The sequence below is a fragment of the Amblyomma mixtum genome, chromosome 10, assembly GCF_055824585.1.
Source record: "Amblyomma mixtum isolate Tamu chromosome 10, ASM5582458v1, whole genome shotgun sequence".
Classification (NCBI taxonomy): Eukaryota; Metazoa; Arthropoda; class Arachnida; order Ixodida; family Ixodidae; genus Amblyomma; species Amblyomma mixtum.
Genome location: NC_143021.1, coordinates 85,710,381 through 85,736,955, shown reverse-complemented (window position 1 = coordinate 85,736,955; position 26,575 = coordinate 85,710,381). Strand labels below are relative to the sequence as shown.

At 45.1% G+C, this 26,575-nt stretch overlaps 1 pseudogene; it reads right to left on the bottom strand.

Annotated features, from left to right (window-relative positions):
- The window catches only part of LOC149326344 (uncharacterized), a 31,887-nt pseudogene extending 7,801 nt beyond the window's left edge, over positions 1-24,086 (bottom strand).
- Between the last annotated feature and the right edge of the window lie 2,489 nt (positions 24,087-26,575).

Below are 26,575 nucleotides of genomic sequence, written 5' to 3'. Positions count from 1 at the left end.
CGTCCGTCCATTAGTACTTATTCTGCCGCACTGACAGACCACCAGTTATGAATACTGCAGTTCTAGAATGCTGCGAATTACATACCGGGTCAATTATCAGGTTGGAACCAGAAGGAGCGGTCTTCGTGAAGGGGACACTCAAGCTCCGCCTCTAGAGTATGACGAGATGGTGTAATTCCCATACATTAAGAGCTTTGCATTCACGGAGACCTCATACCCCTCCTGGCGCAGTTGGGGGGCAAGTGCCTCCCGCGGTGGGCCTTGTCCGACCCAGGTTTGTACTTCCTGATGTTGTATTCATGCTCGGTGGTAAGGTTGTGATCACGAGGTTGTGATCATTCTCGTGAATTTTCGCTCAAAAAGCCGACGCCGACTACCCCGACACAGGACTTCATGGAGAACGCCGCATTAATCGGTCTCACATTAAAAATCGTTCAAGATAATGTTTGAAATTCTAGGCAACTCATTAAGCTTTAAGTTTTGGCATTTGAAAGTTTTTTTTAATGCGATAACATTACTAGGCTATGTCGACAGCAAAACATTTCACCAAAGCATATCCGCCGTGACTATGGGGACTGGAAAGAAATATCGTCAAAACAGTGGTTATAATCGAAAGAGGATGATGTGAAGATGCGGCGCAAAAACTTGGTCACGATCGGATTTGTTAATTAGAACCGAAACGTTGAAAAAAACGGCGTGGATAATGCAAAAGGGGCGTCAGATTTGAAACGCTGGAAGTTAATTACGACGTGAAGTAAGGCGTGACCGGAAGTGAGGGCGGAGTCTACGAGCGGCGCAATATTTTAATGTCCGGAATGAGTACTGCGATGAAACGAGGGGAAATGTGGAGTTAATCGAAATCCAACAAATCCTTAACGATTATAGAAATGTCGAAATCAATTAATTATAAATTAGGATGAATTAATTATGAATTAGCGCGAATAAATTAGGAATTAAGGTGCATTGATGCGATTATATTATGAATTAATCGTACACTGGAGCGAATTAAGGGTGAATTAATTCGAGTTACTTGTGAATTGTCGTGAAATATATGTGAATATTTGTCAAATAATTGTGAATTAATCGTGAATTATGTGAATTCTGTGATTATTGTTTGATTATAGCAGCATTAGGGCGAAACAAGGACGAATTAATTGAATAAATTGCCAATAAGTTGAGAATCAACTCTGTATTTAGGTGAATAGAGGCAAATATGAGGAAATAGAGGTAACGAGTGCCGAGGAGGCCACAATGCTCTTGCTTTCCTCCAGTGCGGTTTGCCGCAGTGATCTCTAACGTTTTTCAATAACTTCTTATTTGAGATCTTAGAAGTCAAGGTTATATTGCGAAAATGAAGGGCGTCAGCATCGAATGTGAGCCTAGTTTGAATTTCCTTAATCGGTAATGTGGCTCGAAATATCGAATGACAAAAAAAAATGCGAGGACACTTTGGCAACTAAAGTGTCGAGAGGCATCGGCAGTGGACACTATGCCGTGGAGACTTTCGGTGGATGTCTCATCACACCGTTCCCGCGTCTATATCGATACTCAAATTATACATCTTTCGGGGACCTTAAGTGTTAATTACTCTTAATTACACTTTTTTCCATCTAATCTGACACAAATTCGACTTTTTCCCGACCATTCTGTGAAAATTTTTCCTATGCCGTGACGACATCCGGTGAATGGAATGCCCCACCGTTCCCGTGGCTATATCGACGTCCGCGCTATTTCGAGGCAATTTCGACATTTTTAACTATATTTAATTAACTAACCAATTTATAGTCATCAAACTCGGCTTCTAGGTTCATTTTTTGCTCCTGTATCTGGAGCAACCATTGGATTTCTTCTATATTTTTTTTGGTTCCCGAGTTAAACGTGTGTGACACGGTTTGTTAACGGACCACAGCATCAGCCATTAAAAGCATTCGCCTTAGTACGCTTTTGAAAGCACGTTAGGTTTGCTTTCCCGCATTGTGTATATCTAAAATGGTGGCACTGTCGCCGGCACAATGTTAACTTGTTGAACATGATCAAGTACAGAAATTTAGTCTATTTCATGCATAATAAGTACTAGCGATGCCATTTTATATATATGCGATCAGCGACAGCCAACTCAACGAGCATTAAGAAGCATAAATATGACGTTCGATATTTCGAACTAAATTGCCGAATGAAAAATTTGAGAACAGAGTTCACCTTTGAAGTTGACGGCGTTCTATTTTCCAATATAATCGTGCCGCAGAGAACGAAGAAACAATGTTGATTAGGCAACTGAAGTTGATCGTCTAATAAGAGATCCGTATAAGGTACATGTCAGCCTTAATGCAGAGTCAACCTACTCGGACGGCAGCGAGTTGTCTCTCGAAGTATTTAAAGAAAATTTGCGAAAGTCTACAAATCAACATGCACGCTGCCTTTGTCAGAGATCCCGCGAATCTCTGTGACGGCTGACTCGACAAGCCTGGCAATATGTCCATGCTACAAAATGGTGTCATCATCCCCCTAGCCCTACTTCGGCCCGAAAGGGAGCAAAGGCTTGGTAGATAACAGGACGCTTTGAAGGCCAAACCCCAAGTGCGACGAAATTTTTTTCTACGCTTTCGAAACTCTGAAAGATGGTTTATGGTTTCTTGGGGGTTTAACGTCCAAAAGCGAATCATGCAATGAGGGAAACCGTAGAGAAGGGATCCAGAAATTTCGACCGTCTGGTGTTCTTTGACGTGGACTGACATCGCACAATACCCGGGCCTCTGGAGCAAGTGGACGCAGTGACACAGCGAACATTTTTTTTTTAAATCTAACCAGCCCACATGAGTCCCCTCTCTTATCTCCTGAATTTTTTCACCAGGCCAACCTAAAATGCAATTATCTTCGACAAAGGGGTACCCGCTTTCTTGAGGCATTGAAATCGAAAATAAATGCTTCTGGTAGCTCGGTGTTATAAGAAGTGGAAGCGAGCGTGTCAAAAAGGTGAAGCCATCCTGCATTTCAGCCCACATTGTCCAAAATTTCTTGTTGGAAATGGAGGAAATTCACGGCGTTGCATGACGTGAGGTGTTGCCCAAATTTCTTTCCGTTGCGAAAAGTGCAGAAGGCCGTGCGCATCACTACGTATTACTGACTACAATCACTCACTCGTCTTCCGTGCTTTGCAGTGGCGGCTGCGTGAATTTAGTGCCATCGTTGGCTGCCGTCTCGTCGCGGATGACCTCGGTTCAGTATGCAAGGCCTCGCCCACGAGCTGGTCGTGGGATCTGTTACTGCAGTCGGCGTCTCCAGATCGCGTCAGTTCATCTTTGATGCGCGCGAACTGCGGCTGGAGGACCAATTGCTCGCGAGGGTACCGGACCACGGCGGAGGTAGCAGCAGAGGCCCCTGCGGAGGTTAATTTATTTCGATGGCGATTTTCCGGCTTTTCGTGGTTGACGAAGCGTGCTCGTATTTCTCACTTTCGTGAGGAGGTGCAGGTCACGATGGATTTTCGCTCAGGATATTTCAATGGCTGGGTGCACAAAAAACAATACGCTTAATACTGCAGTAGGAAGGTGAAAATTCAGTGAATTCCAAATCTTTAGTCACATATTCATAACAACCCTGTTTCCACAAAAAAATCAGAGATGTGAAGTGCTGCAGCAGTTGCATAATTATGTTCGCGCATATAGGGTATAGATTAATAACAAAAGCAGCTGTGACACTAGCATCCCGAATGAGCCGAAGTGGGTTTTGTATTCGCAAACTATTGCCGATTCACCTCAATTCTGCTGAAACCAGTGCATTATTGCTCTGATATGAGTGAGATTACGTTTGCTGTAATCTATATAAAAGCCTTGGAGAGACACCCACTCCACATGAAATTACTTCCAATTTTTGAATAGGAATTGCGCCGTTGAGCTGTCTTAAACCGACTAAATTTAAACCCTCACCACAAAGAATGCAAACAGCCCGCAACGGCAGTTACATTCTGCGTTCCTGCAACGTCCCTTAGCTAAGACTTATGCTACCGGTGTCACTAGGAAAGGCGGGTCATTTTGGCTTGCCATGGTCATGGTCATATTGAGTCTGAAGTTGCTACTTTCATTCTCAATCTTCGTGACAAGTGTCAAGGAGAATACACTAACAACTCTGCTTTTAGCACAATATAGCATATATGGCATACTTCCCATAACAAGAGCATCTCGCAATATTCAATTCAGAACTCTGGTGGAGTTAAAAGCTTAGTACTAGGCTGCTTAATCTCATGCCAGAGTATAATTCATTGCACAGTTTGTTTTAAGACCGTTTTAAACAGATACATTTTTATGGAAAGGCGTGTTTACCACTCGTGTCCTCGACGAAGTAGGTGGGGTCGATCAATGCTTTCGAAGGCCGCTGGCCAGCGACGGAAGCCGCGTTGCGGTTGAAGAGCCTAGCGCACGCGTTCCCGGTACGAAGCTTTGCCAGTGGCTGAGGTCCGTCGATGTTCTGCGCAAAAAGGAGGCGTAAAGAACACTGCTCTCTCACTATAGCTTTGCATTTCTGAGAGACAGCGTCGCCTTCGGCGAGTCGCCGCTTAAACACTTTGTACCTGGTGCAGGCGTCTGGCAGGGTCCAGGCAGATGATCTTGCTGTCCACTGTAAGCTCACGAACACATATTGCCGAATTCGCTGAGGGGGTCTTGAAGTCGATTTAAAATCAGCCTTTAAGCAAAGACGGGTTGGCGGAACGTTCTGGGCGAGCTTGTAACACCAATGCGCGAGCTGCGCTCCTGCGGTCTTCTTTTTCGCTCTACCTTTTCTATAAAGAATTAAACTGAAAGCATGCAGGAGTTGCCAACGAAATCAAGGCCCGTATAACAGAAATTGTATCAGAAGGCTTAAATTACCACTGACATACGGGTAACGTGGCAGAGGAAGATTCGGTGGTTCTTTTCCTTAATTTGAGAAGTATGGGCACGGATTGGGGAATAAAATAATTTCTTGCTCCGGAGCATCCAGTGCGTACGCGAAAACGCTTGCTTTAGTCTAAATTTCTGTGTTGAAACCATCGCTTCCTAATTTCAGTGCAGAAACTTGCCTTTTTTTTCAATATTTAGCCCACCTATTTGAGCTCCCTCGGTTCCTAAGACCCTTTGCTTGCGCAAAAAATTTTAGAAAAGAATTAAAAAGAAGAGAAATCGAACAGCACTGCAATCTTTTAGTATGGCTAGGTGCGACTAAAAGAGCCTTGGTGAACTGGAACAATGCCCTGAGCTACTGGCACCCACGAAAGCCTTCTGCATAATGGTGTTGACAGAGATAATGCATTCGCGAGAGCGCTACTCCACCTTTTCGGACCTTCCTTCGGGCTTTGAACCACCTACGGTGCGTCCTCATTGGCAAGCAAGTGAACGTCGTTTGAAATATGCGAAGGTAATATCTGTTACTGACAGACATTCTGCCATGTAGATATGCCAGCAAAACCTGTCCTTTCAATAATGACCTTTTCAGTCTCTTGCCATAGCATTTTATTTTGATTTCGTCTTTCGATTCAACAGCGGGGCATAAGTAGAGCTGAAAGTGAATGTCCATATTGGCCTTCATAGCCGCTTTTTTATACAGTGTATCTCCTACTCAAAAAAGTGCAGCGAGTGACAACGTTGTGCGAAGCAAATGCGCTTGCACTGATGAGCGGAATGTCTGTCTTTCGAGCATTCGCAGCAACATGAAGAGACCCCTCAGTGGAACGGGAAGGGTAGGCGGATCTGATTATGAAGTTTTCGGGTATAGGGTAGCTGGAGCTGGCACAGGACAGGGTTAAAGGGAAGGGATATAGGAGAGGCCTTTGTCGTGCTGTGGCCGTATACGCTCAAATGATGGTGATTGTCATGTTCTACGGGAGATCTTTCCTCTAACAATTCACCGTTTCGTTCATTCTCTATTCAAATCTAAAGTAATTCGAGGCACCACCATCCTATTGTCGTTACGCCTCACCTGACGTATGACTTCCGCATCATGCATGGGGGGTGGGCGCACAGTACGTTGTCTCGACGTTCGGGCTCTTGCAAGTACGATTCCGGTTGTCGCGTTTGCTGAAGAAAGTACTTGTTTTGCAAGCTGTTTCTTACAGCGAATTTTATTATTTACGTCTCTGCTATTTCTACATATGCTGTAGTCCCCTAAGCCTTCAGCTTCTTGCCTACGTAATCCTGACGAGAGAAGGGTGCGTAGGCGTTTACATCAACTTGTACCTGTTATTTATTGTATTTACAAATAACTGACACACTCTCATTAATTCCTTGTAAAGGTTTCGGTTTCTGTGTGTTCGGTAAACAGCGGTAGCATAGTACGAGTCCGCTCTATAGCAATGCATCAGTCTTTCTAAACTCAGTCAATCCCATTTATAACGTTAATCATTGCCAGCTTCAGTTTCCAATGGTGAGCAGTTCTGATGCACACTGCGCTCTCCACTCCGTCACTGGTATAATAGCCGCATTGTGTAATTTCCTCTGCAGGCGCTAGGTTTGAGGGCTGGGGTTTGGTTCTTGCATTCAGCATGAGGAGGCAGCCAAATCTTATTCTGATGGTGGCGTCAGCTGTCTGCTACGAATGCCAGTTCAGGCCGTACCCCAGACCTGTTTATTCATTTCTAAGAAGAATCGAATTCTTACTTCATCCGGTGCAGACTTAGGGCTGCACCGGGATTGGAACTGCGGGGATCTCGCGTGCGAAGGCTGTCACATGAATTTGAGTAATTATATACGGGAAGACCAGGCGTCGTTTGTCCGCAAACTCGAGACTAACACTTTTGCCCCCCTTGCTCTTCGACACATATTTCATTTTGCACTACCTCGCAAATTGCACTTTTTATGGTGCACATAAAATCATTACCATTCCACAAGGGAGCGCACAGACACTCCTCCAGTACTTCCCAAACCCAACACCACCCTGTAACAGTGGGCAGTCGCTCTTTCTAGCTGAGCTCTGGCCGACCAGCGTCACCTCATCGTCCGAGCGAGCCGGACAGCTACGGCAAATGGATCCCTGGACTGAGAGCTCCGCTCCCTAGAGGCGCACCCTAGAGGCAGCAGATTGCGTCCATAGTTGACACTCGTGCCCGACGATGCAGTCATTTCGTGTGTTTTGATTGAAAGTTACAGTTGTACCTGCATTACAGGTTTACAGACGCAGTCTTTAGTGGACAGTTGAACTATGATAACCTTTGTTCTGGTTCCTACTTATGGCCCATTGGAAATATTTTGTATTCGTGCTGGCAGATACTGGAGTACAGAGGGCGAACCACATGACTAGAACAACCAAACTGTGGTTTCTGCAGCTCCCATAGCCGCTGCGACCAGGAAGGCAAAAAATGTCGATGAAATCCTACGAGTTTAACCGCACATGCGTACATCCAGCCCGTTTCTAACCAAATATCTTCACTAGATATTGCGTGTTCAGCCGAAAACACGCCCAGAACACGTTCTAGACAAGCGTTTTGCCCTCTGTAGATCTTGTTTTCTTGTGTGAGCACCTGCCAGCGACAAGAAAGAGCGGAATCTGCCGCGCGAACAGTCACTACCGACAAAGAACAGCGGCTGACGTAGGTACGGAGGCCGGCCCAGTACAGTACTGAATGATAAAAACAGTGCGCAGCAGTGTGTTTCTCGCTGACGTGTGCAAGGTGGCACTTTAGGAGCATTTTATTAACAAATTATGTAAAAAAGGGCGCCTGGTGGAATCGGGATCAGGGGCGGGACGTCCAGTTCATCGTCGTCCGTTGTACCTATAAGAAAAAGAAAAAACAGCACCATTGCCTGCGATACATTTAAAAGGAATTTCAGCTGCCGTATGACTTAAACCTGCTTACAGAATAACGGATGGATCTCGGGCACAGTTCTGGCCTCTGGCAGCCATTCTGGGTCGCATCATATCGCACATGAACTGCGCTTCTTAGAAATACCGCATACCTAATCAAGTTTTAGCTCGTCATTGAATTTTGCAGCGCCATGTAAATTCCTGTTATGAGCACAAAATTATAAATCTCTAGGTATGCTCACTATGCCATTGGGCACATCTGCAAACATTTGAGTTTCCTACAACCTGTTATATACGTCTAGAGCGAAATCTATATATATAAACTGCTGCGGTCTCTCATTTGTCCGACCGCGTGAGCGAGAGACAACAAACTTCTTCCTGTACTAGTGCATGCGCTATTACTGCCCCCCTCTGTAGCATCGATAGGATGCGGCTAGGAGAGAAGTCAGCAAAAGGATGGGACACAGCTGCAGTGAGCCACAGTTCAGTCAGGTAACCGGTCGTGTTAAGGCTTCATGCGGACAATGTGCACGACTTCAGTACGGTGCGACCGGCGCGATTAACAAAATGTTGGGGTGGGAGCAACTGCATAAGCCACATCACTGAGGCGGCGTACTACTTCGTAAGGGCCGAAGTATCTGCGCAGCAACTTTTCAGAAAGCCCGTAGCGACAAACAGATATCCAAACCCACACAAAGTCACCGGGCGCGTAACTGACGAAACGGCGTCTGAGGTTGTACCTAGCGGCGTCAGTCTCCTGTTGACGGTAAATTCGCAGGCGTGCCGGTTGCCGCCCTTCCTTAGCACGCTGAGCGAAGGTGTCTACGTCGAGGTCAGCGTCGGAGTCGCAGTAGTAGCCGACGGGCAACGTAGCATCTAACGGAGTGTTCACCTACCCACCGAAGACAAGCTGAAAGGGGATCAGTCGGTCTGTTTCCTGCAGGGCGGTGTTGTGTGAAAACGCTATGTACGGCAGAATGGGGTCCCAACATCGATGCTCCATGTCAACGTACAATGAAATTATGTCGGCTAGTGTGCGGTTCAGTTGGTCTACCAACCCCGTTTGTCTGCGGTTGATAATCCATAGCACGTCAATGGCTGGTGTACGTCTGTGTTAAGCCGGTCCTGAGAGCAGTTCTTTGGTCAGTAACAACAACGGCGGGTGCTCCATGACGCAAGAAAATGTTGTGGACGATGAATTGCGCCATTTCAGCAGCACTGCTTTTGACAAGGGACGTTTTCTCAGCGTACCGTGTCAGGTAGTCGGTCGCAAGGACTATCCAACGCTTTCCAGACGAAGGCTTCGGAAATGAACCAAGGAGGTTCATGGTGAAATGGGGTCTGCGGTGGATGGACGGGGTGAAGAGATGTCTTGGAGAAGTCTTCTAGCGTTGGCACTCACGGCATGTTTTTACGTAGGCCGTCACCGACTGGAGTAACCTGGGCCAATAATACTTTTGTCTAATCCGCGCGAGTGTACTGCTCACTCCAAGATGGTCGGCGGATAGTACACCATGACAGGCACTCAAGATCTCGGGCCGTAACTGTGATGGTACTACAAGTAGGAACGCAGGTTTGTTGCTGGCAAAGTTGCGCTTGTAGAGAATATCAGATCGTAAAGTGAAGGTGTGGAGCCCTCGAAAAAAAAGCCCCGGAATGTGAGCTTCGATGGCTTCGAGGTAATCGATGAGCGGCGCAAACTCCGAGCCCGGCCTCTGAAGTTGTGCCACTTGATTGGTATTAACAGCCCGTAGGGAATAAAAATCATTGGTGGTTTCTTCGGTATCGATTGGGATAGGCACGCGCGACAAACAGTCCGCATCCTAATGCTTACGGCCGGACTTGTAAGCTACTGTTATGTTGTATTCTTGCTAGCAGAAGTTCCATCGAGCCGAGCGTCCTGAGGTGTATTTGAGGCTCGTCAGCCAGCATCAGGAGTAGTGGTCGCTTACCACACAGAAAGGTCGCCCGGAGAGGTAGGGTCGGAACTTGCTGATGGGCCCAATCACTCCAAGACATTCTTTCTCCATTGTAGAACAATTGGTCTTGGAGCACGTAATTGTTCGACTGGCATAATTGATGACCCGTCCTGCACCGTCTTGCCTCTGGATCAGTACCGCAGCAAGGCCAGCATTGCTGCCATCAGTGTGGATGTCCGTGTCAGCGTGCTCGTCGAAATGGCCAAGTATCTGAGTACTTTGTAGACAGCTGCGAAGCTCGGCAAATGCAGCCTCTTCGTCGGACCCCACATGAAGGGCGTGTCATCGCGGGTCAGTGCGTTTAACTGTTCAGTGATTATCGAGAAATCTTGAATAAAACTGCTATAATAGGAGGACAGGCCCACAAACCGGTGAACGGCCTTCTTGCCAACTGGGCGTGGAAAACCTGGGACGGCAGCGGTCTTGTCAGGGTCCGTGCAAGCAGCTTGTGCGCTGACAACGTGAGCAAGAAAGCGAAGTTCCTCAAAACCAAAATTGCATTCCTCAGCTTTGATGTCAGTTGCACGTATTTGAGAGCTTGTGGCACAATGCGCAAGCGCTTCAAGCGTTCGTCAAAGGTGGTCGAAAATATAACGACATCTTACAGGTACACCAGGCAGGACTGCCACTTCAAGCCGAAGAGAACGGTGTCCATCATGCGTTGGAACATGACCGGTGCGGAGCATAGGCCAAATGGGAGCACCTTAAACTTATAGATGGTGTCAGGCTTCACGAAAGCTGTCTTCTCGCGGTCTCTTTCATCCACTTCGATTTGCCAGTACCCGCTTTTACGGTCTAATGACGAGAAGTATCGGGCGTTCCGCAATTGTTAGAGCACGTCGTCAATTCTGGGCAGGGGGTAAACGCCTCCTTTTGGTCGTGTTATTAAGTTTCCTTTAGTGAACAAAGAAACGCAGAAACGCCGAGTATTGTCCTTTTTTTGACAAGAACTACAGCCGATGCCCAGGCACTGGTGGATGTCTGAATGACATCGCCTGCAAGCATCTCGGCAACCTGATTGTGAATGGCTTCTCGCTCCACCGGGGAAACACGATATGGGTGCTGGTTGGCGAGCCGCGTAGTCTCATCAGTGATGATACGGTGCTAGACGAGTGGAGTTCGGCCGACCTTCGAGCACGTAGCGAAACAGCCGCAAAGTCTGCCGAGAAGTCCGACAAAAGATCCTTGTGAACCGACGGCAGGGCAGGATTTATTTTGACAGACTGAAGAACGTGGTGTGTGCGAGCATTTTCCGGAGTGGGTCCTCCCACGGTGCACAAACCTGAAAACTCAACAACGTCGTGGAGGAAGGCAATAGCCGTGCCGTTGGCCAGGTGCAGATATTCGTTAGCATAGTTAGTCAGGAGGACATAACTACGGCCGTCATGCAGTTGGACGAGACCTCTTGCAACAGCACGGCCCCGCTTAAGCAGCAGTGGAGTACGGCCGTCCGCCAAGCCCTGGGCATTTCCAGTGGTGCTTGTAAAAAAAGGACAATACTCTGCGTTTCTGAGCTGACTACAGAAAACTATATGTGTGTGTGTGTGGGGGGGGGGGGTGCGTGCGTGCGCGGGACGAAGAGTGTTCGGGCGCTTGCCCTTATTGTAGCCTCCTTGGTGCTGTCTCTCGCTTTATATATCTGCACCCGCCTTTTGTGAATATATATTTCTGCCGATTGCGTTCTATATATATATATATATATATATATATATATATATATATATATATATATATATATATATATATATATATATATATATACATATATGTCACTTTCGGCCCTGGATTTTTTATTTCGGGCGTAGTTTTTTTTTGCTTCACGTTTTTACGATGCCTCAGGCCCCATAACCACGCAGTACAAATTTAAAGCTTGCGGTGCGAGTATTAATCGATTTACAGGTATGGCGTCAAAATCTGACATCAGGGCTCAATGGGTGTAAAATGCTAGTGGGACCGTTTTGGTAACCGTAACCGACAAGAAACAAATTAACGAAAAAAATTATTATTTTGGAGTGTGGAGACCTATAAAGAAGCTTTTTTTACTTTATAAGGGATAGATAATCTCGCATTTTTCACAAAAAACTTCGCTCGCTCCTGTTTACCTTGCGTTTTGTATCATACCTAGGCGTTCTTGTTCCTTCCAGGTTTGTGTTCCAGCTTGTGTAAGTCACGTCAAGAGCTCACATGTTCAAAACTTGCGTAGTCTTCCTGGAAGGCGACTGCGGTCAAGATAAACGCTTTCCTCGAATCTGTAACGCCTTCCTCTATCGAGCTTGACGAAGCACTTCCGTAGCGCCCAGCGCGAAGGTCGGCAAATCTAAGTTCTAAGCTTGCGCGCGGCACACGGCATCTCGCTTGCGCTTGTTTTGAAACCAGCTGTTTGCTATAGAAGAATTCATAAAGTGGAACATAATCTCGTCGTGTCTGTGTCTTGACCGAATGCCTGTGTCTTGACCCTTCAGGTGACAGGAAATTCCCTCTCATCCATAGGCATATGAGTTCAGGATATCTCTCGACCGGGAAGAAAGCAGAAGCTGATTATCAGCACACCAAATACGCTTTCTTAAGAAAACACAGCCAAACACGCTGCATTGATCCGAGCGTCGAGGGCGCGCCACACGTGCTGCACGAGCGGCGGAGCGCGAGTTTCAGTTTAAATACAACGGTCGCTTCTTGCAGCTCAGTGTCGATGCTCACAGCTCACAGGCGGAGGAGAGAGGTAAAAAAAAGGAATAAAAGCGCAAGGTCAGGCGTGCAGTTGTTCTCGCTATTCCTTTGGTCCGGTTGCTGTTCGCCGACATCCGTATGGTCATTTCCAGGCTATATTCACCATGCATGATAGCGAAAATTTCCATTTTCCAATTCATCAGAAAGCAAATTTTAAGACTTTGTCCATTTTCTGTAATGAACATTCATGTCAGCAGTCCAAAAAGACCGTTAGTATAGGTGCACCTGCTGAAATACTAGAATATTCCGTTCTACAAAAATGACCTATCATCACTCAATGGCCACCGCTGGCAACCGTTGAGCCCTGATGGTGTCAAAATCGCACATGTCAAAAATGTGTTCAAACGCAGCGTCTACGCATTCAGTAATATTTACGACGGGGATGTAAGCTTGCATAGGCGTTTCACACAACATATAAAAATCTGAGCGCAGAAGAACGAATGGTTAGTGAGACAAAAATGCACAAATTTGCTACACCTCAGCTTCTTCACTCCATGCCTCCCATGCTGCTACTTCTTCCTTAGACCGCACAGCTCAATGGAAGTCCGTGAACAGCGATGTCGATAACAGCAGGGATCTCTAAGGAACTATTGTATTAAAAATTCATAGTATTTTCTTCTGTTACTGAGGCGTGAGCGTAATATTTGTGTTGTGTGTCAATTCACACCGCCAGGGATATATATATATATATATAAGGGAAGGGGAATGAGGGGCTCGTTATATATATATATATATATATATATATATATATATATATATATATATATATATATATATATATATAGGTGCTGGGGTGGTTAGAGGTACTGGGTGCCGGCGGTCCGTAGACACAGAGGTCGAGCACCGAGAGCAGACAGTGAATGTCACTGCGCAGTGCATGTCCTGCCAATGCCCATCTCGTCTTATTAACTTCAGCTAAAATCTCATAGTCGGCGTTCGTTCTCCAATTTGCGCAATTCTTTCACTTTTGGTTTTGAAACTACTCTTTCCAGAAGCCATTCCATTTTTCTTTACACTGAGTCTGTCGCCTTTGTTTGCCTCCGAGTTTCGGCCCGTTGAACAAGTAGCGTCAGTATCTCTCGGTCATACAGTACACTGCTGTGCGATTTTTCATTTCATTTCATTTATTGGTTTTGTTTGGCCAGTACAGAGACTGCAAACAAGGGAGAGCAAGCTAAAGGCGCCTAGTAGCGCCTGACAGAGGCCTGCCCTCCCAATGTAAAAAACAAAACAAAACAAAGTGGCACTTGGCAATGGTACAAAGTTTCCATAAGTAACAGAAACTAGAAAAGCAACGGATATATTGACAACGAAACAGAGATCAAGCATGCATAGAGCTAAGCACAACAAACTAAGATCAAAACATAACAAAGACAAAAACTGATTAGGTAGAAACACACCACAACTAGCTATAACAAAAATATTCATGAACAGTTTTCCTAAACCTGACCTCGGACATATTTTGTAGCGACAATTCTGTTAAATATGGATAGGTGTTTAATGTATGAGGAATTATGTGAGTTAGTTTTTGGAACCCATAGTTTGTACGGGATTTTGATGCATGGTATTGAGGGTGCCTAAGACTGTATGCTGTTTGGGCAATTAAATATGTGCTCTCGAAAGTCTGCCAGTTTCCTTTCATAAGGTTTCTGATATAAACAGCAAGCTTCTTGTGGTAAGCCGCCGTGATGGTTAGCAGTCTATGGTTGAGGAAGGAAGGACCTGTGCTCTCACTGTAATGTAAATTATCAATCGCTCGTACAGCTCTTTTTTGTAAAGTAAGTACTTTTACAAGATTGGTTGAGGTAGTCGTTCCCCAGATCAACAAACAATATTGTACATGCGAAAAGACTAGAGAGAAATAAATTTGTAGTTTGAATTTTCGAGGCAGTATTGTGCGAAATTTATTTAGGATACCAACAGAGCGAGCCATTTTAGTGCAAACGTAGTTTACATGATCTGTCCAGAGTAAATGTTCTTCAAAAATGACTCCAAGGAACATTGTAGAGCTGACACGAGTTATAGGAGCTTGTTCGAAGTGAATTTGGAAGTTGTTCGGAACTTCCTTATTTTTGGCTCTAAACAGTATGTACTTTGTTTTCCTGACATTAAGTTCTAACCTATTTGATTTTAACCAAATAGACAATTGGGATAACCAACTATTGGAGGCTGCTTGCAAAATATTACTATCTTGCCCTGAAAAAAATACGTTAGTATCGTCTGCATAGATTATAATGTTGTCTGCTGGACGAAGGTTGACGATATCATTAATATATAATAAGAACAACGTTGGTCCTAGAACGGAGCCCTGTGGCACACCAGACACAATCTGACCGATCCCAGATGAAATACCGTTAATGATAGTTGTTTGAGATCGGTTGTCAAGGTAGCTAGCAAATAAGGTTAAAGGAACACCGCGTATTCCATAACACTGCATTTTTTCAAGCAATATCTTATGGTTAACCGAGTCAAACGCTTTCCTCATATCAAGGAATATGCCAACTGTTAGCAGTTTATTTTCTATGTTTTCAATGAGCTTTTCTTTGATTTCCAGTAAGGCGGCCTCAGTTGTTTTGTTTTTTTGAAATCCGTACTGTTGAAATCCGTAGTCCACGTTATAGAACCCGAGGTAGTGGAAGTTTCTGGAGGCCTTCACTACAGCCTCCCTCATATCCTGAGTAGCTTTAGGGTGTTAAACCCCAATAAACCAAACCAAAGCAAAACCTCTAGATCAGAGGCATGGGTAATTGTGCTCATCATAAATATGTGAACTCCATCCCATTATTACTTCGCCAAAAATTTCTCCTCGTGATCTCGGTCACCTTTGATTATTTTCTACGTTTTGTTAGTCAAGCATTTTAATAACTTATCCTAAGCTGCTGTTTGTTCAGAGAACTGCGCTTTTTATCCCTGTCCTTTCTTATGCTATATTTTGTGCTGCTGCAAAACCATGCGATCAAAAACTGCTTTTGGTAAAGAAAATATGAGAACTGCTTGCGCATTTTGTCCTAAAGCATATTTTGCAATCATTTCTTTGCTTACAGGAAACGTTTTCGATATTCTTTCAAAGCTGCAAAACTGACACTTTTTCTAATGATTAATGGTTCCTTACTTCCCTACATAAGTTTTTTCTTGATACAAAATGCCGACAATGTCCACGAACGAACCGATAATAAAGAAAATGTATGTAGATAACCAAATGTCCAAATTGGTAAGCCTTTCAACAGAAGCTAACCGAAAGTAGGCTGCACCACGAAACGTTGTGGCAGCTGCACGAAGTGAACCACCTGGCCGCTCATAATTAAATATAGTACACCTTGAACAGCAGTGGAAGCCACCTATCACAATAGCCGGAGAATGGCGCACAGCCATGCTTGCTTGATTGCTCGGCGTGTCGCAGACAGCCGCATATTGCCGCTATCAGATAGTCTGGAATTGAAATTACCCCTCACACGAAATAGCACTCGTAATTTATGAACAGCCTTTCCATGTCATTATAGCGTAGTTGATGGCGGCTCTTATGGTAGACAAGCGAAATAATGAGGCACCCTTGAGCGATGACTCGAGCGTATCACCAGCAGGGGCAGCGTAACTACAGCATTATAATGACGTCAGTTCTATTGCACTGTTAGTGTCGACTTAACAGTTTCCGCCAGGGACAGAGTCGGTGTGTCGATGGTGGTACGGAAAAGGAATCGAAACAGCGCAAAACGGTGGTAGAATTGTGTGCCAGCCCTATACGAACGTATATTTTTCGACCTCGCATCAATTTGCTAAGTCATCGCAGTTTGCAAAGCACATATACTATTCTGGATGTGAAGCTATCCCAACATGCTTAACTCTCTGCCAATCCTTATGCCAAAGAACTGGTCAGCTTCGCAAGAATATTGAACTGTAGGGCTTGTCCCCATGTTTAGGGCCCCTGAGCTACACGAAAATTCCTCCACTCCAGAAAAAAAAAGCGATAACGAAGCCTGCGACCTTTTAAGAACGACTTTCTACCGGCAAGCTCTCAGTCGACGGTTCTCCATGACTTACTCGAGGTTGACTCTATCGGGTGGTGGCAGAGTCATCGATACCCTTACGGGCGGCCGTCGCCGCAGACTGCTCGTCAATGTAGTGGAAAAGCTCTCGCAGGAAGTCGTCGAAGAAGCCCTCACCGCAGTCGGTGACCGCAGCTGGTGTCAATTCGGTCTTGAAACCTGCACCACCGTGGTCGGAAGGAACAGCTCGTAAAGGCGCCGTATACCACTGTGGAGGTAGCTACAGACAGATAACCAGAGCTTCCATTAATCCAGCGACGCCATCATGTCCAACTATCTTTCGAAGAAATTTTGAACATTGCAACATTGTAACGCGTTGTAACGAAAATATTGAATGTAATGGTCTATTCTTCCGATGTGTAACAAGATATTTCTTTTAAAGTTTTCCATCGCCCGCATCGAGCAGTTAAAGACTGCCATAGAAAACCACCGATACCAAAAACGTTGATAGCAAGAAAAAAAAATGTTAGCCTGCTGACGGTAACATTCTAGATACCTTAATTGCTATAGTTAAATCTTACAAGATATTACAAAATTACGTTGATAAACTTTACCCTGCTCAAAAATGTTTTTGTGCGGAATTGTGGGGTATGTGCAGCTTCTTTCCGGTTGAGGCGCTGTGCACGCATTCACGTTCCCCTGCCTGCTCTTGTTAACGTTAGTGCCCAGGTACTGCTGCGATCTGATGACGTCATCTTGAAAATCCTTGTTTGTTGAGAGTAAGGGAGGGGTAAATCGAGATAGTAATTCTACTGATGTACTGCATCTATAGAGGTCCGAATAACAGAACCAAGTTACTTCGCTTCCATAATATTCGTTTTTTTAACGGTACTGTTTTCGAATAAGGGAGTAATTACTCATTGGCATCCACCTGAGCGCAGCCATACGGCTACAAAGGAAAGCTATACAGCTTTCTCAGAAACTTCGTAGTTAAAGAAAAATTCGTCCTGGTCCGGGGTTCGAACCCAGGACCACCGCTACACCGGAGCAGTCGCTCTACCAATTGAGCTAACCAGGACGGCAAGCTTATGGTAGGGCGAGAGCGAATTGATGCAATTGAGCGAGGTGGATGCCAATGAGTAATTACTCCCTTATTAGAAATCTACTCCACCTTGGGGGATTCCCCTAAACATTTGACCGGTACTGTTTCCGATTGAGCGGCGGGCAGTTATCACAGATTCTTGAGAAAATGACTAAACTACGCCCATAAAACTTCCGTTTATAAATTTCGGGTCCTTGCTCGCCCCGCAAAGTCGATGGCGGCAACCGTTTGATATTACCTCATGTTCTAAGCAGGAGTCAGTTACAATAATTCATAGGAAAATTTAGCCTTCATTTGACCTCCTCCGCACGCCAGGCAGTCTGAAGTCCTCCGTCGAACGCCGAAATCATGAATACTGTATATCAGCGGCATTACTCTTTACAGCTTCATTCCTAAGCATGATAAGCAAGAGAGATCACCCCTCTGTTCTCATTTTTGAATGTCTGTTTTTGAGCCACATACCTTTCCATCACTCCGACGCATGAGTATGCTCTTGTAATCGTGCTGAAAACATTTAGAGATGGTGAGCTCTACGATAAGTGTGTCCAGTATCCTGACTTGAACAGACATCTATTGTTCGCACCACCGTTTAATTCCACAGATGGGAATCCGGGTGTTAGCAGTTCTGTTACAGCCGTCAGCCTGATCAGCGGTAATGCGGAACGGCGATCAGGAATTTAAGGCTGCCAGTCACTACATTTTACCTTCAAGAACGTTACAGACGACGATATAATTGTGCAAGCAAATATGCCACAGCTAATGGTGCCATTTTCGGCCGCTCTCTCACAGCGACAGCATATGGCCGCGCGAACTTTCACATTTTCGTGAGGCACAATGCTGCGTGCATTGCTGCTGAATGTCATGCCAACGAGTACCAGTCACTGCACACTTTGCGTGCCGGCCACGTTTTGACAGAAACTTGATCGTAGATACAGGCCAGATCGATACAGATCGTAGATGTACTCATTGTGACCACGCCGACGTGGATGTGGCAGGTGAACAACACGAGCGAAGGACCCACGCGGGCGATGTGAGCGACGTTGCGGTTGAAAACCTCCACGCAGGCTTGGGTGACGGAAATCATCGCACTTGGGTGAGGCCACTCTGTATCCTGCACAAACGAACACACACACTGATCTCTGCCCAAATACGATCACACACATTGATCTCTAACAATAGCCTCACGATAGCAACCAATAGCGTACGTCTCGTTGGCAGAGTCAGCTCGGAAGTTTTTCATATAATATGAATCCGAAGGATAGAATCAACCAATTTGCGCGCAATCATCTGCGAGGTAGATGTCCGTGCGACCGTTTAATCGGTTGTCTGGAGGCCGTATTTTAATTCATTTTTGGAGGAAAATGAATATAAAGCATTTGCAAAGAAAATTTCTAACAGAACGTTCGGAATGGCGCAAGTTACGCTGCAATGGGCTTGATTAGCAATCGTAGATCAAGGGAAGAAAGATGTGCTGTCAAGTGGTTTGGTTTGGTTTTGTGGGGTTTAACGTCCCAAAGCGACTAAGGCTATGAGAGACGCCGTAGTGAAGGGCTCCGGAAATTTCGACCACCTGGGGTTCTTTAACGTGCACTGACATCGCACAGCACACGGGCCTCTAGAATTTCTCCTCCAAAGAAATTCTAGCCGCCGCGGCCGGGATCGAACCCGCGTCTTTTGGGCCAGCAGCCGAGCACCATAGCCACTGAGCCACCGCGGTGGCTGCTGTCAAGTGCGTACTGCCTGTATTTTGACTGGTTTATTGCGTGAGCATTCTGATTATCGTTCCAACAAAAACGGCCCCATGTGAAGGCTCCACTGGCGAAGCCGCCACAATTGAGAGGCGTCTCCCACCGCCATTCCTCCCCCCTTGACCATACAGAATTTGTCCACGCACCAGAAGCCCACTAAGCAGAGGAAGAAGCAAGCAACGGCGAAGCAAAAATCAATTACACAATGCGAAATCTACCAATGTAAACGCGAAACGTACAATCATTACTGCTAACGCATATTTTTCAAATAGGATCGTATGGCCGCCACCAGGTTTTTCTTATATACTAAGCCCATCACCACACCTAACATAGGCGTGAAAAAAGAGAAGGGGTAAAAAATTTTTACACGTAATTTTAGCAGCTTTGTGCATGAATCAACGAAAGCTGATTGACACTAGCGGATAGATCTGGAGTCGGAAGCCCATTTTGACGTTTGAGGAAAGTAAAGAGTAGGGCGCGTAATAGGCTTCCCGAGTTAGAGAACATCTCAGTTGCACTTCGAGATACGTGGCAGTGGTGTCAACCTAACGCGTTACGCGTAGCATGTTACACAGGTGTTGTTGTAGTCCCTAAAATCTTGTTCTAATTGGCTTGTAAACAGCTATTACATAATCCATTGGGAAACCATCTTCACGCTGGTTGTGCAAATCGCAAAATTCAGATGGAGTTCGTTCCCAGTTTGTTGTTGTTAACAAAGCAAATTCTATTCCTCACTGTAACATCAGGCGTCCCACAAGGCTCTTTTCTTGTTCCACTGCTGCTTCTAATCTATATTAACGATTTTCCAATGCATCTAACGTGTAACGTTCGCATGTTTGCCGATGATTGCGTCACATATTGCTCAATAACCAACGCATCCCATCAAGAAGCTCTTCAAAATGATCCTAATCACGTTCATCGCTGGTGCTATCAATGGCTCATGAGGCTAAATGCTAAAAAATGCAAACTTGTCCCCTTCTACCACCGCCAACAGCTCGTCGTTTTTAACTACGCTGTCGTGAATTCTGCTGTCGAGCTTATAAAATATTATACATACGTTGGCCTAACTTTAGCAGTGATTTTTCCTGGACCACTCATATCACTAAAGTCATAACGTCAGGAAACCGATCTCGCTGATTCCTGAAACGCCAACTACCGCACGCACCACCGCACGTGAAACTACTCGCCTATAATTCGCTCATCCGGTCTAGGCTGGAATATGCATCTCCTCTCTGCCATCCGCGTCAAATTTATCTAGCTAACGCCCTCGAAGCTTTGCAAAATCGCGCTGTAAGGTTCATTCAGTCTGATTACTCTTTCAATACCAGCGTAACCGCATTAAAACTTCAGTCCGAACTTTAGAACCTAACCACTCGTCGTCATATAGCTAGCCTTTGCGTGTTCAATAGATATTTCACAGTTCGCTTAACCATCCCCCATGCCTAGCACCACCTTCACGCATATCCCAACGCACTATGCATCCATTTCAGGTTGCTCGAGCTCTCACTAGAACCACTACCTTTGCTGGTTCATTTTTTTCCCTCAACAGCTATCATCTGGAACGGCCTTTCCCACGTCATTGCTACCATCACCTGCCCATCGACATTTGCCACGGGTGTTCCTCCTCATATCTAAAATTGTATTCCCACAAAAGATGTGTAACCCACACTCTATGAAATGCCCCGAAAGGTGTCTTTAAGGTAATAAAACGAAACGAAGCGTCAGTTTTGCAAATTTTGTTAAATTTTTACCCCTTTTAACTCCCACCCTGTGGTCCAGTGTCCCACAACTGTAAGATTGCCGCCGCCCCTTTTCTTACAGCTTATGACCCCTAGGCGGACGCTAACTCAGTGGAGGCGGCAGAATGAGGAAGCTGGTTCCTTGAGCTGTGCTATTAATCATGCGTGACGCATAAAAAGCGTGGACGGGCGGCACTGCTGTCTCCGATACCGCCTCATTACGCTGCATGGCATGTTCCGCTGTGACGTTTTGCTCATGAAATTTGTGGGCATATAATTTCATGCAACGCGTATGCGGGCAGCGTACCCAGCTCGTGCTTCCTTTGTTCAACCAGTCACATGTTTTCTGGCTATAACCTATATTTATTTATACGAGGCTTACAGGCAGACCCCACCCTACACCTTAACAAAATAGATTTACCTGTAGAAGATGAACATAAATTTCTAGGCATAACATTTGACAGAAAATTCACTTTCCTGCCTCATAATAACACGTTAAAAAAGAAATCTTCCCGATCACTGAACATACTCAAAGTCCTTTCACATAAACACTGGGGTTCTGAGAGGGCAGGCCTTCTAAAAATTTATCGCTCTGTGGTACGATCCTCATTAGACTATGCTAGTATAGTATATGGCTCAGCAAGGCCATCGCAGCTGAAACGACTAGACCCGGTGCACAATTTAGGTTTACGTCTTGCAACTGGCGCTTACAGGACGACACCCATAAATAGTCTTTACGTTGAAACAAATGAACCATCTCTTACAGATAGAAGAAGCATACTTACAAGCTCATACGTTCTAAAAATCCGTTCCCTACCAAAACATATCTGTTACCCTATTGTTACAAATTGCCCATCGAGATCACTGTTTAATAGCAAACCACTAGCTACCAGACCACTCCTCCTACGTTTTGAAGAGATGTGCCAAAACCTCGGCCTACTAGATACATTATCCGACATTGCTAGAAGACAAGATCCACTGCCTCCATGGTACAATTTTCCTAAAATCTGTGATTTCACCTTTACGCAGTTTCATAAAAAACAAACTCCACGACAACATATCCTATAAGAATTTCTTGCACTCGAGCAAAAATACAGTAAGTTCACAGATTTTTATACAGATGGCTCAAAAACAGATGTTTACGTAGGAAGTTGAGTGGTGCGAGGTAATTCGGAGAAAACAGCAAGACTTCCACATTGCGCATCCATCTTCACTGCAGAATGTTACGCAGTCTGGGTGGCCATAGACAAAATATTAAAGGAGCACCTCACAAACAGTATAATCTACACAGATTCCTTAAGTGTGCTTACAGCTCTCCACGCTAGAAACGCTGTCACCCCTATTCGTGGTGACATTATACACAGCATAGTAACCGCGCAGCTAAAGGACAAAATATAAAACTCTGCTGGGTCCCGAGTCATATCGGAATAAAAGGGAACGAGAAAGCAGACTTGTGCGCTGCTCAAGCTGGTAGGATAGAAACGACAAAAGTAAACATACCTTTTAACGATTGCACAAAATTAGTACAACGGAAATTAAGGAAAAAATGGCAGTCGGCTTGGAACAGTGAAGTCAATAATAAACTACACTTGGTAAAGCCGGTTTTAGGGGAATGGAGGTCGTGTGACCACCAGGAACGCTTCAAGGAAGGGATTCTCTGCCGTCTCCGAATAGGCCACACTCACCTTACACATAACTTCCTGCTAACAAAACACAACAAACCTGTTTGCGAAGAATGCGGAGATAAACTTACCGTTAACCACATTTTATTCTCTTGTGCGAAACAGGAAAAACTAAGAAAAAAATACTTCACTGAATTTTATAATGAATGCATTCCTTTTCACCCAGCACTGCTTTTAGATGATAATGCCATTGTTAACATATCTTCTCTTTTTAGCTTTTAAAAGAAGCAGGCGTGCTTGAAAAACTGTAAATTTCGATCCACTAGTTCACTTTATTAGATGATACACCTCAGCTACTTTCTCATTCATGAGAAGAAGGCTGAGGTTTTTATTTAACTGGTTGGGAGCCTCGGGATGCTTGCCCAGCCAAGGATAGGCGCTGAGACTACCTGACCTTCTTAAGGCTTTTAACATTAGCCATGTCTAAATTTCGTTTCTTCCCTTATTACTAGGTTGTACAGTTTTATTAGACCATCTACACCAGCGATGATTTTTAACATTTTTGAAAATTCTACAGAAAACTCATTCTATACCTTGAGCTTGGCGCATGATGGCCTTAGCTGCCTATGTGCCATAAAATCCAACACAACACAACACAAATTTGTGGGCATATATTTTCAAGCCACGCATTTGCGGGCAGCGTCCCCAGCTCGTGCATCCTGTGTTCAACCCGTCGCAAGCTTGCTGGCTATAATCTATATAACTGCGTGCAGCGTCCTAGAGGCACTTCGAAACATTTGCTGGCGTCTTACTTGACCTCCCGTCCCTTCTCATAACGAACCATAGATGAACGAAGAGTAGCTTACAATGCGCCGATAGAGTGCTCGCCCTATACAAAGACGGCGGAGTTTGAACGGTGCTCCCGCATGCCATGGTCGCGTCATGTGTTTAGGTGAAGAGCGTTCTACATTCGGGTGAAAATTATTGAGCAGACTTAGTCCATCTTTCGCGATATAAAAAGCTGATTAAACCTAGACGTGACTAAAAAAGAACCAGAAGTAACGAACGGGATCTGCGAAAGAAAAGCATGCGGAAGCTGACATTACCCTCTTTGGTGTCTGTGCCCGTGAGCGCCAGTGTAATTTTTGTCGAAGCAAAACTCAGCTTCTGAAGCTGTGGATCTTTCACTGCGCAATAAATGCTTTATCGGGATCCCAGAGGTTATCGGGAATGTACAATTATTCAGGAGCGGAACGCCAGTCAGGCCCCCAGGATAAACTTTACGGGTGGAAGCTAAAGCCCCGCCTCACCTGAGCACCGCAGACGGCGTTGGCAGTTAACTTCTGGCAGAGTGCACGCGGGACTGATGGCTGTCGCCACAGCCGGTTCCCCAGGCCCATGGAAGAAGCTCATCGGTGTGCAGACACTGCAGTCGACTCTACACCGTAAGCTGAAGGCACAGATCTGGAAAAAGCCCCCAGGAAAGCTCTTTGTCGCGTTTCGGCAGGTTTTCTTGCGGGGACCCGTTGATGGAGCGTTCTAGCCCAGATCGAAACAGCAGTGAGCGACCTCTGTCCGTGCTGTCTTCTTTTCCTCTTTGTCTTCTCTCCAAGCTAACGTGCCAACAAGAGATAAAACTGAGAATGCCTGGGATATCCGAGATATCACTGCTTGGCCCATAAAGTAGATAGACATGTTCTGATTTTACTATCTCATTTAAAATTTACTTTATAATCAGGAAATTTAGGCGCAGCACAAAATCTTTCCTATTATGGCGTTCTCAGAGCATAAGCGAAGTCATCTCGCTTCCCCAAATTTTTGCATCGCCATGTAAGACACTTGTTTCTTAACTTCATTACCTGAATTGTTTACGCATTTATTTCTTTCTTTAAATTTCTTGCCTTACCTTAGGCCATTCACTTCCTAAATTCCTATACTTACTTACAGCTAGTAGCATGCAAATGATTATAAACACCAGCCGGCAAAATGAAATAATAATAAAGCGACTAAACTAGGCTAGGGCTTAGTTTAAACAATCGCCGAGAGCCCTCATTGGTCGCTAATGACAGCTTACAAAATTCTTCAAATCAGTTTACCCGCTAAGATATCTTTTCTCAACAAGAACATTAAGTCTCGTTCACAGATTCGTTCACTCTCCTTGCACTCGCACGAGGAGAGAGGCCCTAGTCCCCTCAACGCAGTTTTTTTTTTCGAAAATGAGAGAGCACTTACGCTGTTCCAAATTTTCAAATGTTTCTAATAATGTTAATAATCGTAATTTTGTATATCAATTCATATTTGCACAAATATTTAGTGGTTTCTAAATTTCAAAAGATTTAGTTTTACTGAAATAAAATTTATTTCACTCAAAATACAAATTAAATTTCAAATTGTGCAATAAAACATTTCAAGATTAGAAATGTAACACCATTCTTAATTTCAATTTTAAATTACGATTGGAATTTAAAATTTTTTAGGAAATATAAGATTTCAATAAATTTGAACTCGACAAAGCAAATAGGCAAAGCGCACCGACTGGTATGGATTCGGCTACAGAGAAAAAAATGGGATGGGACACTTAATCGGTCTCAATCATATGACGCGATAGCGTAGTAGGTTAATTCCCCAATATCCAGAGGTCATTCTCTAGTGCATAGAGCTCTTGGAATCCCCCTCCTGACACAGCGGTGAAACCGTTTAGCTAAACGCCACTTCTCTCCGATGGCAGCTGCTTCAAAAGTTTACCTTGTTCGTCCCATATTGCCCTTCCCGAGCGAGCAATCGTTAATTAACATCCACCTGCCACGATGCGCAGTGTGCTCACTAACCGGTCGGCATATTGTGATGATACTTCAATGTCATATGACCTAGGTGGCCTACGAGCCTCCTAACATGCTCTCTGGAGACCTCGGATTAAAGTCATATCCGCAAGTTTACGCTGACAGCTCCGATACTGACACCGCAAATGATGACATCGGTGTTTCTGATGATCGGGGCCTTTCACACTATCGCTTTAAAAGCTCGCAGGTGTTCTGGTGGAGAGTGAATAAACGGCAAGTTTAGCTGTACCCCACCCCATCAGTGCACCTCTTCTCAGGTCTTAACTACATGGGCCCAGGAGCACATTTCCTAAAGCGCCCGTAGACCGGCTCGCATGAACATTTTCGTCGGGCAGCAGTTAAGGGAGAGCTTGTATTTTAGCCTCGGATGTACTGCACCGTTTATCCCATACAAACTCCCATCTAATGCTGAACAGAACATTCCGCAAAACCAAGAACGGACACACCCGAAATGTTAGTTAGTTCCTATGCAGTATCCGGCCCATTCGGGTCTTATGTGGCGCGCAAATTTTCAAAGGCCAAAGTCGCTCTTTCTGCAAAGCATTCGGTGAATGTACAGGTTGCATCAGAAACTTTAGTGAACGTGGATTGATCATCCGCCCCGTATGCAGGCGAATGAGGGTTTATCACTTGTGCCTGCACGTACTTTTCGGTTTCCATCTGGCCAAAGCTTTCCCCTTATCTGCTACTCCAAATCCCTGGGAGGGGGGGGGGGGGGGGGTTTGGTACGCTTAGAAAATGTCTTTATTAGGTGTTTGCGATGATTCCAAAGTTCCGAGCAGCGATTCGAAACTCCTTATATATCGATTCGCTGAACGAATCAAAAAGCCCTTCTTGAAAATTGGATACTAATCAAATTCATTATAAAGTAATGGACAGATTTTGAATAATTGGCTGGAAACTCGAGTAGGGCGGACCGTAGTTTCTTTTCGACAACTATATCAAAACCACCGTTCATTCTGGCGCTGCAGAGCATGCCGCCGCAGCCGGCCAGGGCGGGAAGGAGGGTACACCAGCGCGAAGCGGTCATGTGATGGCGTTCATAACGCGCATACATGCGGC